This window comes from Perna viridis, chromosome 1 (assembly GCF_037379345.1).
Source record: "Perna viridis isolate PV_CMFRI_1.1 ecotype Kerala chromosome 1, ASM3737934v1, whole genome shotgun sequence".
Taxonomy (NCBI): Eukaryota; Metazoa; Mollusca; class Bivalvia; order Mytilida; family Mytilidae; genus Perna; species Perna viridis.
Window position 1 is genome coordinate 8,725,933 of NC_142445.1, and position 16,645 is coordinate 8,742,577.

General features: G+C 31.4%; 1 protein-coding gene across 15 annotated transcripts in view; it reads right to left on the reverse strand.

Annotated features, from left to right (window-relative positions):
* LOC148627115 (general transcription factor 3C polypeptide 1-like) overlaps nucleotides 1–16,645 on the reverse strand; it is a 179,292-nt gene that overhangs the window by 101,615 nt on the left and 61,032 nt on the right. For 9 of the 15 annotated variants that reach the window (XR_015919767.1, XR_015919763.1, XR_015919758.1 and 6 more), the window contains one exon: nucleotides 9,468–9,506. The exons of the other annotated variants lie outside the window; for them this stretch is intronic. The gene's annotated coding sequence lies outside the window, so the exon portion shown is untranslated. The remainder of the gene's footprint in view (nucleotides 1–9,467; nucleotides 9,507–16,645) is intronic. 15 annotated transcript variants of the gene reach the window in all.

Below are 16,645 nucleotides of genomic sequence, written 5' to 3' on the forward strand. Positions count from 1 at the left end.
ACACATGAACAAAATTATGACTTGATACATCTTTCTATTTGTGTGTGATTGCTTTTCAAAATAGTTTTATCTCAAACCACCCTAGTAATACCAGTGTAGACAGCTAGTTACTCTTTACCTGACATTTATAATTAATTTCTTAATGTTTAAAAGTTTTGCAACTAATTTTTGATGTCATAATATCTAAAAACCATCATAAATTGATGAAAAAAATTGATAATTTAAAACCTAGGTAATTGAAACTGCACAATAAATACAATGTGTTCTTAAATTGCTATGGGAGGAGTCTTGTGTGAGATAAAGTTGAAAACTTCAGCACCAACATGTTATAAATACAAAATAAGACCTGGCATGCATGTAGACAGCTAATCATTCTCATTTAAAATTTTGCAAAAAATTATCAAGATGTCTATAGGGTAAAAAAATGCTTAAAAAATGAACACTCAAAACAAAAATCTGTAAAGTGCTAAGGAACTGATCTATTACACAGCAAAGCTATAAAACACACCACAAAACAAACAATCAGTGACAATCATCTATAAGGAAAATAGTAAACCATAAAGAATCACCGATTAACCTTACATGACACAAATATATCTGCAATAATCTTATACTGAAGAAAATTGGAAGATCCAAAAGTAATAACAACAAAAGTCACATCAATGACACTGCATTGGGGTAACAACAAAAAAGTCACATCAATGACACTGCATAGGGATAACAACAAAAATCACATCAATGACACTGCATAGGGGTAACAACAAAAGTCACATCAATGACACTACATACGGGTAACAACAAAAGTCACATCAATGACACTGCATAGGGGTAACAACAACAAAAAAAGTCACATCAATGACACTGCATAGGGGTAACAACAACAAAGTCACATCAATGACACTGCATAGGGGTAACAACAACAAAAAAAGTCACATCAATGACACTGCATAGGGGTAACAACAACAAAGTCACATCAATGACACTGCATAGGGGTAACAACAACAAAAAAAGTCACATCAATGACACTGCATAGGGGTAACAACAACAAAGTCACATCAATGACACTGCATAGGGGTAACAACAAAAATCACATCAATGACACTGCATAGGGGTAACAACAACAAAAAAAGTCACATCAATGACACTGCATAGGGGTAACAACAAAAATCACATCAATGACACTGCATAGGGGTAACAACAACAAAAAAAATCACATCAATGACACTGCATAGGGGTAACAACAACAAAGTCACATCAATGACACTGCATAGGGGTAACAACAAAAATCACATCAATGACACTGCATAGGGGTAACAACAAAAATCACATCAATGACACTGCATAGGGGTAACAACAAAAGTCACATCAATGACACTACATACGGGTAACAACAAAAGTCACATCAATGACACTGCATAGGGGTAACAACAACAAAAAAAGTCACATCAATGACACTGCATAGGGGTAACAACAACAAAGTCACATCAATGACACTGCATAGGGGTAACAACAAAAATCACATCAATGACACTGCATGGGGTAACAACAACAAAAAAAAATCACATCAATGACACTGCATAGGGGTAACAACAACAAAGTCACATCAATGACACTGCATAGGGGTAACAACAAAAATCACATCAATGACACTGCATAGGGGTAACAACAAAAGTCACATCAATGACACTACATAGGGGTAACAACAAAAGTCACATCAATGACACTGCATAGGGGTAACAACAACAAAAAAAGTCACATCAATGACACTGCATAGGGGTAGCAACAACAAAGTCACATCAATGACACTGCATAGGGGTAACAACAAAAATCACATCAATGACACTGCATAGGGGTAACAACAACAAAAAAAATCACATCAATGACACTGCATAGGGGTAACAACAACAAAGTCACATCAATGACACTGCATAGGGGTAACAACAAATAAAGTCACATCAATGACACTGCATAGGGGTAACAAAAAAACATCACATCAATGACAATGCATAGACTAACAACAAAAAAATCACATCAATGACACTGCATAGGGGTAACAACAAAAGAAAGTCACATCAATGACAATGCATAGACTAACAACAAAAAAATCACATCAATGACACTGCATAGGGGTAACAACAAAAAAAGTCACATCAATGACACTGCATAGGGGTAACAACAAAAAAAATCATATCAATGACACTGCATAGGGGTAACAAAAGAAAAGTCACAACAATGACACTGCATAGGGGTTACCAAAAATAAGTCATGTCAATGACACTGCATAGGGGTAACAACAACAAAAATCACATCAATTACACTGCATAGGGGTAACAACAAAAAAAAGTCACATCAAAGACACTGCATAGGGGTAACAACAAATATTAAGTCACAACAATCATACTGCATAGGGGTAACCACAAAAAAAGTCACATCAATCATACTGCATATTGGTAACTACATGGTTATATCAATGACGCTGCATACTGGTAACAACAAAATAATGTCTCATCAATCACTCTGCATACCGGTAGGAAGAAAATTAAGGAGGTAGACCTAGGGTAAGGGACAAAACTCATGAAATCATTGATATGTTTGTATCATATTCAATTTCACCAAATGCTATCAAGCTTTTGTTTGAAGCAGAATAAAATGAATCCAAGTTAATTAGATGCTTAAATAAGATTGATGTAAAATGCGGAATACAAACGTTCCAACGAATTTTTAGAGTTGTGTCCCTTACTCTAGTCTACCTCTTTAAGTCACATAAATGACACTGCATACTGGTAACAATTTGATGTCACATCAATGACCCTGCATACTGACTACAACAAAACAATGTCACATCAATGACCTTACATAGTGGTAACAGGTTCTAGTATATTTCAAGCAGATCAACAGCTCTGCATACTGGTGACAAGTTAATGCAGATGTTCTAATAAATCCACCACATAAAAAGCAATTATACACTAGCCAAGTAGATTCTTTCATTATTAGAACTAACAGCAAACTGACTCAGAATTGTCCTGGAATATAGCCTAAGATCACAAATCAGTAAACCTTTATACAGACTTGTAAATGCTACTTTCAGACCAACTGTACTTTAAGTTGTAAATTATGAAGACAATTCATAAAATCTTGAACTTTGTTTTATTTTAACATGGGTATTATGGAGAGATTCAGAATCTGTAGTATGTAATTTGCAGTAAAATTTCAAAGAAACTATGGTAAAATTCTAATGGTAAACATCTCTGCTCATGTCCTAGATTAGTGGAAATTAAGGAAAAAATTATTTACAAATAAAAAAGAATGTTTGAATTTATTGTGGTGATAATATCTAGCATTATCTACCATCCCTATTATGAAGGATGTCAAAATTTATTGTGTTGTGTGTGTATGACATTCAAAGTTTAAAAATTGTTGTAGGTGCTAATGTGTTAAAGCCATAAAAAATACAAAAAAACAAAAAAAAAGAAATGACTGTAGAGAGACAATTCACTTCTATCCATATAATAAAGGTGACCACCCACTCATCTAGTAAAATGTCATCCTGTTACTAAGTCATATGGTTAGGCTTAGCTTAGTTACACAATAATTCACCATTGACATGGTAAGTTAGTAGGAAGAGAGCATTCTGACAAGAGAAGTGAATGCTTGATAATCCCCTTCCTGCCAAGTTCACACAGGATATGTGCATATTTGTGCTAAGAATAAAAGTTAATCCCCATCTGTAGTGAAAATCCTCATTGAATTCATAATGGAATCATTTAGAATTTGTAATGGGGATCAATATTTTGATCAGAAGTTTTAATGAGACTTTTGGCTGCTAGTAAACTCTATAAATAAGGTATTTATATGACATACCAGTAACCAACCTAAGTATAAATCAGTTATTTCTGTTTGTAAATGCACAAATGTTACATTTCAAATCACAATATAACCTTCATTTGCATATCAAGATGTTAATATTACTACCAAAAGTAATAAATTTTACATTGGATTAAGCAACAGCTAGAAACAGTGCCTTAAATAGACATAATAAAGTGTCACTGTAAACAAAAATGTCAATTGTCTCAAGGTTAGCAATGGTCAAATAAATTTCCCTCCACAAGTGTTAATGAACTAGATGTACTTTGATGTGACACAAGTTTCCTTCTACATAAATAATGAATCAGTATATTAACTACATGTATTACATGTATTGAGACTTTTAGTAGTAAGTGAAGGGTTATAACAAATCTAGACAATAGTCAAAGAAATAGTCTCAAAAGTAAAGTCTGTATAATATCAAACCATTAAAACCATCATAATGGTCCTGACTTGGTTCAGGCATTTCAAAATGAAAATGGGTTAAAGCAGGTTTTTAAAGTGTGCTTAACCTCCCACTTCCAGACGTCAAAACAGAAGTAAAAATAAAAGGAACTAAATACAATCAACATAATGTTAATCCAAAGCTCACTAAATCTATACCCCCAAACTATATACACAGAAATCATAATTGTAGGCTAGGTACAGAAACAAAGAAAAAAAAAAAGATTTTCGGAGATTACCCTAGTTGAGTAATTGTCTCTTCAACATATTATCAAATCCATTTGTGTTATATTCAAAAGTGTTATGTACATGTAACTTTTGAACTGATTAAGGTTGAGTCAATGTCCTTAGTGGCTTCAAGGTTTCTTTCTAATAACAGAAATTTAAAATAAATTAAATAATATGATATAAAGTTGTAATCTGTATATAGAAATATCTTAAAGCTCATCTAATCACTATATTACCAATCATCTAATCATTCCTTCTAATGGAGGCTGAAAAATATGTGACGAAAAATTTCCCAATGCCTTGCATGTAAAAATTCAAAGTTGCTCAGAAAACAGGAAGTAGATTACCAAGAAAGCTGGAAAGGAGAGACATGGAACAAGTCATCATGCAAAAGCCATATACCATATATCTAATCATTCCCAGTAGATTCCAAGAAATCTGCGATGGAAACATTTGTTATGTTTGACAGAATGACGAACGTACACCTCCATTACTATATATTCCCCATCCACTTTTCAAGCCGAGAGTTTAAAAAGAGACAGCGAGTCAAAAAGGTATAGCATGGTACATATATTCCCTTTCTTTTTTTAAAAATACTGACTATATGACCATGCCCTTTGACCTTTAACCTTGAAAACCAATAAGGTTCTAGATTGCCATATAAACTAATTTTGGAAAAAATGCATTGATTTAGTCTTCACTAAAATTGTACTGACTGATGGATGGAAGGAGGGATGGTAGCATTACTTTATCCCTTCACAACTTTAGCTGGTTATTGGCAATAAGCAAGACTAAGATGAGCGAGACCTTAACAAAGCAACCATTAGACATCACAGATATATTTGAGCATTATGGACTAAATTCCCCTGTACTGTAATAGTACAACTAAAGGGTCAATGTACCATAACTATGATGAACAAAGGGTATAAATCCATAAAAAATTGGAGGTCTACACAGGGCAAGGCATTGTACCTTTTGATGGTGATGCTATTTTTGACATCATTACCATTTTAAATGAATATATCATATTCTTGAAGAATGGCCATTTGATATGTTCATACATAAGGTTAAATGATGCATCCATTAATTTCTGCATTCCCATAATAGGGTGTTATATAACTGTATGACCAAATCTCTTACTGTATTTAAATTGTTTCTCACTTCTTTGAATGTCTTAGTGGGTGTTCACAAAATCAATCACTATTAACTGTGAAACATCAAGATGGTTATATAATAAATATATATGTTGAGATGATGACAACCACAGACTTCCTATCACTATAAAACAGATCCTTATCTAAAAGATTTCAGTCATGGGAGAAAAGCTGTACTGTTTCATGAGTTACCTCTCTTTTATAGTGCATATCTGTATAATTTAATATCCCATGACATCTGGTACAGGTATAACTACTTATGAATGACTATGCACCCTTAGTTAAACATTTATCTCTTTATTCTCATTCATGATTTATCTTTGAATTAACATGGCAAGACAAAATAAAAAAAAGGAAAGAAAAAAAAAAAATATCAATACCCCTCTCTGTTCTTTATCTTAATCACTATGTCATTTTGTTTCATCATGAAAAATTCATTATTCAAATTAATTAGAACCAAGTTCACCCTGTAAAAAGATGGATTTCAAGACACTTTTTGGTTAATGAATTAAAAAAACCTCATCAATGTTTTATAACTCTGGATATATACAGTATATTTCATCTAATTACTGTCTACTCATAAAAGAATGAAGGGCACCTTAAAAGATATGAAATTGCTTTGTTTGTATTGGATAAATCTATATTTGTGTGGAAATTAAATGTAAAAGGAAAATGATACAAAAACAGAAACATCTAAGCACTAATACAAAGTAACTCTGGTAGAAATGTCAGTCAGTGTCTTTATTTTTTTTAGTTCTGAAGTCATCAAGACCAAATGATAATACGTACATGCTAAATTGAATTTAGATATACTCTGTAAATTATATTAGAAAACAGACTAACGGACATGCCCTTTCTTTAACATGTAATAATCAAACAAGGGCATAGTTTGTGATGAAAAAGCAACAATAAATCTTATAATGAATTTTCTGAAATACACTGTAACTAAGAATCTTACTCTTTCAATAAAAATTACCCCTCCCTCCCATGCTACCTTGTTTACTCTTTCAATAACAATTACCCCTCCCTCCCATGCTACCTTGTTTACTCTTTCAATAACAATTACCCCTCCCTCCCTCCCATGCTACCTTGTTGCTCAATATAACCAATTACAGCACTTCATTCTAACAAGAAAAACGAAAAAAGAGTAGATGTGACAAAACAATATTACGAATACTTTATATTAACTAATTTGTGGGTATCAAACATTAGCATTCAAACTCATGAACCTTTTCTGGAGTTGTGAATCCATGGGTGTAGATGGACTTTTTAAATTGACAATCTTAACACTGTTTGATGATTTCATTTGATACTTTCTCTCGCTAAGTAGGAGAAACCATGAATATTAATAAGAATGATAATTACTTACAAAGTATTCATAACGGTTTAATTTCACCATCATACCTAACCTTGGCATTCAGGTGTCAATAGTACCATTTGTTCTTTTAACAAAGTTCATAAATTAAAATTTTTACTTTGATGATTTCCTGAAGCAGTACACAAAATACCAATATAATACTGCAATTCTTTACACAAAGATTTGTTTAGATCTTACAAAAACATAATTTGACTTCATAATAATATTAACACAGAATTTATTCAATAATATAAACAGTTCACACCTATCAGGACTAAATTGCAATTGAGGGGGTATTTTAATCGGCTTGAAAGTAAATCTGTTTACGATTTTAAGCCTGAGAATCCATTCAAAATCTTCTTATCTAACCTAAAAACTACGTAAGTGAACTACTCCAGAAAACATTCACCCAATTCTTCTGAGGTAATCTCTACCTCTCTTTTTTATTGTATTAAATTGAATAATTAGTTTGTGGAGAAATACATGGTAAGAAAAGTACATGTATATATATGTGATTATGTAGCTAAAACATGTAATTAAAGATCATTAAAAGGATTTTGGACTCATGATTTAAGTTAAGGTTTATGGGTATTTACCTTCAATATTCATTTTACTAAGAAACTGTACCTACAAAATAATTTCCTTCCATGCTGAGAGTGTATACGAACAAAATCAAGAATAAATTACAAGGTACCCTTTCCTTATGTCTGATGCATAACTTTGTTGAGTTAAATGTATTATCAAGAGTCTAATTAAAATATATATCCGGTATAAATAAGTTGTTGACACAATTTTTTTTATCAAACAGATATCATATGCAAGAAACTGGAGATGTCATTTAAAAACTTTTCAAGCCTGGTTTATAAGAAATTTGTAAATATTAAATAAAAATAACATTTCATGTTCATGCATAAGTTTTTAAAATTGAGTTTCCATTTAAAAATGTACCTCTCAGAATTTTGCTTGTGATGACTGCACTTTATAAGGTAATCACAGTTTGGATTGCTTTACCTAAACTACAATTTTATAATATCATTAAATAAACTGGTAGTATTGCCACAGATAATCTCTGTTAAAGCAAGCTCTTCGAATTATTCTGGTACATGTACACATGTAAACAAAATATTCTAGTGCATTATGTTACAAGATCCTGCCATTCTATTCCCAATAGTAACCAGTGATGCACAAATTTAGTCCCTAACTTGAACATAAATTCTAATCTCATTACAACAGCAGGAGTCTACACAACAGTGTTTAATATAAGGAAAAACTACATTTTCAATAAATCGGTCGGTTATGGACCCCAAGGTAACAAAAAATAGAAAGACAAATGTGTATTTGATTCAGTATGGAAAATCCTTTTCTTCTGAATATAGTCGAAACAGCTGGAGTCTGCAGGTAGCTTACATTTTTATTCAATATTTAGTTATATATAGTATAATAACATCTTTCTTCATGGTGATTGCAATTCTAACATCATATCAACTTATTTATTATAGATCAACTGAGGCTTAATCCCAATTTAGACGTGTTAAAAGGGAGATAACTCTATCTGACCATATAAACCAAGTACTTTCAGAACAGCTTTTTTGAGTATCCATTTGCAAAGACATTTTAATTTCATAAACATTTGAAATACAAAAAAAAGATATTTATTAAAACTTGTTCAAGAAATTTGGCAACAAGTATTTTTAATCAAAAAAAAGTTTTTTTGTTTTCTCACAAGAAGTGGACCAGAAGTTTGACATTACGATGTCAGAAACAATACAACTTGTTATTTGTTGCTTTTGTTCACAATTAGGAGAGATTAACACTAATAATTTTTTTTTCATATGTTGTTTAAAATGTTCGCTTTATGCCCAACATAATGTTCAAGTCCATGGTTCTTTCATGCCAATTGCTGAATTGGTCATATTCTGAATTTTTATTGACTGATGTGTTCAGTAAATATGTAGAAATTTGACACAATCTGAATCAGGATGAACCTTCAGATCAACATTTATTTCCTGTAAACATGGACTTTTGTACAAGGAAAGATTGAATCTTCCATTCATATGTGCTAACATGTGTTAGTCATTTTTGTCTTCCTTACATAACCAATCTATTTCCCAAATACTTGTCATCAATCCTTTCCATTTATATTTGCTACAAGACCCTCTTAGGAAGAAATGAAAACAGTTTATTGAGTACATGTATTGCTCTGATAGAAGATCTTCTGGCAATATAAGAGAGGTAAATTACACAATCTTGCAATTAAACCTAAAGTTTCACACCAAAAATGATGTTGGAGCTCGTAAGTATCATTTGTTTATACAAACATAGATTTTCTGTGTCAAATATATAATAAAAACTTCACTTTATGTTCTAAAATCCTCATTCTCACATGAGGTTAGAGTATATTTAATAATGAATTTACTTACGTTTTGTAAATTCTACTGAATTACTATCAGCATGGATTTCTGTAACAAAATAAACAAACAATCAACCTAAAAATGATATTAAATCAAATAGTAAAAACAAAGACAAAAAAATTCACACAAAAAATCATTATAATTTTCGAAAAAAACTCCATTTGCATAGTAAAAAAAATAGTTTAGTACTGCAATGTAGCTGGTCATGATTTAATCTATACATAACTCCTTTCAAAACTTTCCAAATAGTTTGCAATACTAATGTTGGTGATTTTCTTTTGGATCTCATACCATGAAAAGATATAGTGACCATTCAAACATTGTTGTAGTTTTGATCATAATTATATTTGTTTGTACTTTGGTAAATAAACAGATTTGAGGCAGCCTAGAAATTAATACAATATTACATTTGTATATCTGGACAAATTTCCTAGTAATTTATATAAAAGGAAAATTAATACAAAATGTGTTGAAGTCCTACTAAAAGTATAAATCTGTTTTTTTTTAAAAGGTTGCCTAGGGCCAATTGTCAATATTTCAAATAGTTGTTTCTTTAAAATATTCTCGACTTCCCATTAACAATTCATTCAAATGAAGCTGCAAACAAAATTTCAAATCAATCATATCAAAAAAAGCCAATACTTCTGTACCAGAAATTTCACTTTTACAGCTGGAAGAGAGGAAAATATCACAAAGCATCCAAAATCTCCTAAAAATATGAAGCTACATATCAAATTTGGAATCTATTCAAAACGTAGTAAACAAAATTGAGATAGCCAGAATATCAGGTGATTCCAAATAGTCAGGGTATAATATTACAGTGTTTGATTGAAATCCTAACCATCACAGTAAAGTGTATGAAGATGTATGCCTTCCTTTATAAAATACCACTTGATGAATAAGTAAGATTTCTTTTATTACTCACACCATATCCATAGAAAAAACCAAGATTTGCTTCTGTCAATCTTTAATGATGAGTACCTCATTTTTTTTTATACGACTGAGTACTATTACATGTAGTACCAAGGGAAATAACTCAATATAATGACAGATTAGATTACACAGTTATAAATGGAAATATTAAATGAACAATTCAAACAAATAAAAAGAATATATTTCTTCATGGAAATAAAAAAATATAATGAGATTCTTTTTTCAATAGTATTGACTCACTAGAAGCAGTATTAGGTTAAACTTTGGTTTGCATGATGATAAATCAATCAGTAATGGTTTCCGTGCTGCCATGTAACTATCTATACGTAAGATAGACAATGGTCTTAAAGAGAAGACCAAGGCTATTCTAAACAATATTTGTCGACTGAAATACTCCAATTAAATCAATAGTTACTAAGTCATTGACCAAGATGCATAGGGATGTAAGATTTTTCTTCCAAGCTAGAATAACCAAGACTGGCACACACTGAATTAAAACACAAATGTCTATAAGGAAAAATTGAGAAAAAAATCTTAATAGAAACAAACCGTCTGGATCACAGCTGACAGATACAAGGTAAGGAAAGTGCCAGGTTGGGTAAGATAATAGGACAGAATATCATAACAACCTCCAGGGGTTGACAAAGGAAGGAAAAACTGTATTATTTATCACTGATCAGTGTCTAGAGGCAGGTCTTAACCACACATCTGTATAGAACAGATAAATGTCAATTTTCATCTTTTCAGTTTTTTTAACGCAGATGTTTTTTGTAGTATTATTCCTAGAATTACACTTAATTCTTTGAAAGAACGTTTTAGTCACATTCCCGTACACAAGTAAGTGGTTAAAGTTTAGTTCATAATGTACCAGTAAAATGGCTTAGCAGAAGTTGACACCTCATAGTACTTTATTCTCTAGGATGGCATTAAAATAAAAACGGGCGTAGACACCTCATAGTACTTTATTCTCTAGGATGGCATTAAAATAAAAAACGGGAGTAAACACCTCATAGTACTTTATTCTCTAGGATGGCATTAAAATAAAAACGGGCGTAGACACCTCATAGTACTTTATTCTCTAGGATGGCATTAAAATAAAAACGGCGTAGACACCTCATAGTACTTTATTCTCTATGATGGCATTAAAATAAAAAACGGGAGTAAACACCTCATAGTACTTTATTCTCTAGGATGGCATTAAAATAAAAACAGGCTTAGACACCTCATAGTACTTTATTCTCTAGGATGGCATTAAAATAAAAAAACGGGAGTAAACACCTCATAGTACTTTATTCTCTAGGATGGCATTAAAATAAAAATGGGCGTAGACACCTCACAGTACTTTATTCTCTAGGATGGCATTAAAATAAAAAACGGGAGTAGACACTTCATAGTACTTCATTTTCCAAGATGGCATTAAAGTAAAAAACATATTGCTTCACAGCTTTTTAGTGCAGACCATCAATGAATATAGTAAGACTTGAGAGTTTGTTATAAAACTTAACTCCAACAAATAATGTAATTGTTTCACCAATACAAACATATTATATCCATGACAAAAGGAGACAGACAAAAAATTGTCAGGGTATTCTTACATAAAACCTTTCCAGTTCTTTCGAATATTTGATTACAAATCAATAGGTTTCTGCACTGTAAGCAAACAATATCTCCTGTCCGAATTAACAGCTACTTTTCCTGGTTATGTCAACCTACTTTCATGGTGATGCAATAAAAGGGAAAGAAGAATAATGGCTATTTCATTAAAGTCAATTACATGGTACCAAATATGGAGTTACAATTTACTTAAAATCCATCAAAATTTATTCCACAATGCAAGAAACATCAGCTATGAGCACAGAACTCCATTATACAAATTAGTGCCTTCAGAGAAAACATCTTAGCCTATAAGACAATTCTATGTAAATTTAATGACAAATATTTATACAGTTATCTGTGGACAATTTATACTTAACAGTATGAATCTAACTAACTATAAAACGTAAGCGCTGTGGAGATTTTTTACTAATGGAACTCTGCACAATTCAATTTCCTAACTTCAGTGTTCGGATAATGGACATATCCATTGCCTTATCCGGTCTTTTTGTCTTTCTACGGAAACAGCATAATGATGTTACTTTATAAAACAAATTCCCCATCACCCAACAAAAGAAACAGTTATCGAGTATGTAATAGGTCTATACAGTCAGGACATTTCTCAGCTTATCATTAATATATAATTAGAACTGATCAGAATATAAAATATCAGATAAAAAAACCTGATTACCATAGACAAATAAGGAATTGGAAAATGATTTTTCAGTCTATATCTCATAACACAAGATTTTCTTGAACATCTGATACTTTGGGTACTTACAATTATATTAAGAAAATTTCTCAAGAAACAAGGATTTTCTTCCATATATTCTCTGTTGTATATATAGAGATCTTTATTTCATGAAAAGAAATAAAATATTTTCCAATAACAATGTCTCTGAGAAATAGGAAAAAAAGCCATCTATATTTAATTTCAATGGATTTGTGACATCTTTGTTTTTTTCTACTGTTTATGAAGTATATTAGCATGACAATTGTTGGATAAGATGTGTCAGTCAATAACTTCTATATTAGATTGAATCAGAGGTCTATCTATATAATGTATTTCAATGATGAATGTGAACTGCAATACTGTGAACCAGATAGATATTATGAAATACAATGAAGTAGTTCAGTAACAGGGGCAATATGTAAAATAGCATGAAATACTCAGTACAAATAGTTTAATATAATATTTGTATATACAAAATGTATTACCTTTATCAAAAACTGATTTAGACATCATAGGAAAGAAAGAAGTTAATGATTTGATTTTATATTGGTTAATCATGATACACAAAATTGGCTTACTGCAATAGAGGTCACAAAGAAGGAATTTACTGCAATAGAGGTCACAAAGAAGGATATAATATTTCATATGACAACATGACACATAGAAAATAGACAATATGTTTTTATTCCAATTCCAAGGAAGGCTAACTTATATGTCAAGTTAATCACTGCCAATATCAAATGAGTTGATTAACTTTGTATTACAGCTCTGACTATATAAACCATAACTAGGTTAATATATTATCAAATAGGACAAAAGTAGCATTGTTTTTCATGACATCAAAATATTTGTTTTGATTTTTGTTAGGAATATGAGTACCCATAACTAGTAGAAACAAAGCACAGAAATTAGAGGTAACAGTTCAAAGGTTGCCAATATTTTGACTAATTTACCAATCAATTCCTCTTCAAATAGGTAAATTGGTTATTAAAATGCTTTGCAGGTTGCAGCTTCAAATGACAAACCATGAACAGCTGGGACAAGTATTGACAGAACATACAACTCTGAAATAAGATAATGATGTTTGACACAGTATAAGCTTCTGACAGGAATGACTTTCAAATTTGCAATAATCAAATTAAATAATAAATTCATACAAAGTTGAAGAAAATGTTTATTCATCAAAACCTTCCTTTTGCATTATGAAGTCTTGAAATAAGATTTTATAGAAATCAAAACACTTTTACTAAAGTTTTGTACCAAAGCCAAATTTATTTTGTTTTTGACCCTTATTCTCCCTATATTCTCAAAGTAGTTCAAGCAACAAACCCCAAAACCAATCAAAACCTTCCATTTAAAGTGTAGTGATTTGAAATTCTATTTCAAAAGAAGATCCCTACACTTTCACTTCCTTCTTTTTAAGGAATATTACCTTTGTGTACAATATCATTGCAATCCATACACTTAAAGTTATTGTCTAGAAACCAAATTCTCTACGAATGACAAGGACTCCACTGTATTCGAATAAATTGCCCACCAAGAAATGATTCTACCTCAAACTGAGGAGAAAAAAACTCACAAACATAGACAAAACCAAAAATTTTGCCCCCATAGAGACCATGTTGATTAAAATAGAAGTGTATTTATCATGGTTTAATGGTCAGATCTAATTGGAGTCCAACAGATGGACATTCAAGCTGAAACATCTAGACGATCTAAACAGATAGCATCAGGAAAATTATATAATACCATGAATGATTGAAGAGACCTAGTCCTCAAAATACTGGCAGATTAAATGTCTACTATAGATACAGATAACACTGAGTTTAGATTTAATGAAAACTAGTATTAAGTAGTGGTAAAAAAAAAATAATAATAAAACGATGAGCAATAAAATGTTCTGCTAGGTGCAGCTTGATGAGACAGCAATAATCAAAGGCAAATGAGAAAGTTTCTTTGATAGAATTTCCTTATGATTTCAAAATGGTACGATAATTGTAAGAGAATTGTGTAACGGGGTTTGTAATGAAATTCACTAATCGCTTCTTCAGCGCATATCTTAAGATAGACAATAACAGTAAACTGATTTTCCCTAACTGGTGTAAGGATGAGGTTTAGAACCATAGTATAATATGAGACTTTACCAAGCAATTTCACCAATTTAAGCTGAATCCATATACTAAAATTTTAATCAAGGCAAATGTGATGTGTTTTTATACTGCAATATGCCAGAAAAACAACAATTTTGATACAAAGCCAGTGACATCTTGTAGCTCTATAACTATTGTTATTTTTTCTTTTTTTTTGTATCATCACAACAAAAAGTTTTTAGTCGTTGATAGTACATCACTTGAAAATATATGATCAATTTAATCAAGTGCTCAAGTAAAATGGTTGCAGAATCAAGAAGACTTCTCATTTTATGACAAATGAATAATTTTAAATTACATGTAACAACAAAGCACCCCACAAATTTTGACACATCATTATTTAATTCCGACAGAAGAAATGGTGCCATAAATCAAGTACAGACAATAAGAATTTCCACTGCTTAATCACAAAATAAAACGACATTAAATAAACATGTAAACCTATAAAGTACTGACTATCAATGGCAGCTAAGGATTGTTTCAGTCCACTATACAAACATTATATTGGTTAATGGGCAACCAAAGCAGAAATAACTAGATTAATTAATTACAGCAAGGAAAAACTGTAAATCTAACAAAATTACTATTCTAACATGCAGAAATCACTCAAGTAATGATCTTCATGTTTAATTAAAAGTACACATGATTATATAGAAGATAGATCTATGCATTATATTGCCACTAAATTAGGCAATAAGTCTGGTATAGATCAGGCATATCTAAATATTTAGAGAATCAAATCTTGTAGAATGGATATCATGACACAGATTAGCGTAGGTTTAATGGCTTTTAAGGTCAGCATGGTCTGGTAAACAATGATTTGTAATTAAAACAAATAGCCCTTAGATTCTACATAATGGGCCACATATAGTTCAGAAACCTTGGAAGTACCTCTTTAACCTACATTGAATTTTAGAGTTCCCCAGACCTAAATGTAGAAAACATACATACAAAGTAATCAATCAATGAACTAAACAGTCAACTTCAGCACATAAATTGGGCAAAAGGAATAATGGTACCCCTTTAGTTTAAATTTGGCACAGTGACCTTGACTTTAGATCTGCAACCTTTAAAATAAATAGGCCTAGGGTCACAAGTATGGATGTTGAATCAATGACATTAATTAATTTAAGTCCATATATGATCTTGACATTAAGACTACTGTGATAGTACTATTATTATTCGTGTGGTACCAATTTTCGTGGATTTAGTGGGTAGACCAAACCACGAAATTTGGTTTCCAATGAAAAGGAGATTCCCTTTGATGTGTTTACAGAAAACCACAAAACCACTAATTCAAGAATCCATGAATTTGTGTTTCTTCCCTAATCCATGAAAATTGGTACCCGCAAATATAAGTATTTTCACAGTATTACCTTGAAAATCAATAGAATTTAAACTGCTATAAGGACAAATCAAGGACATGAACTCAGTGACTAAAATACACAAAACGTTCATACGGGTCCTATAGATAGACAATAAGATCATTTGGAAGCTTTACTACATATCTTCCCCACAAACTGTAAGGTGATACATACAACATTATTTGGTATGTATACAGCTTTCACCTTTTGATTGCGGTATAATTTCAAGAGAAGAACTATTCATTTTTATTTACAATTTCCAAAAACCAATGGACACCTGATTTAACAGAATATGAAGCATTATAATCTGTGTAAATGAGACACTAGCCTACACCTTACAAAATACCCAACACTGACTGCAGTGTAAACAGATACTAGCCTACACCTAACAAACTACCCATCACTGACTGCAGT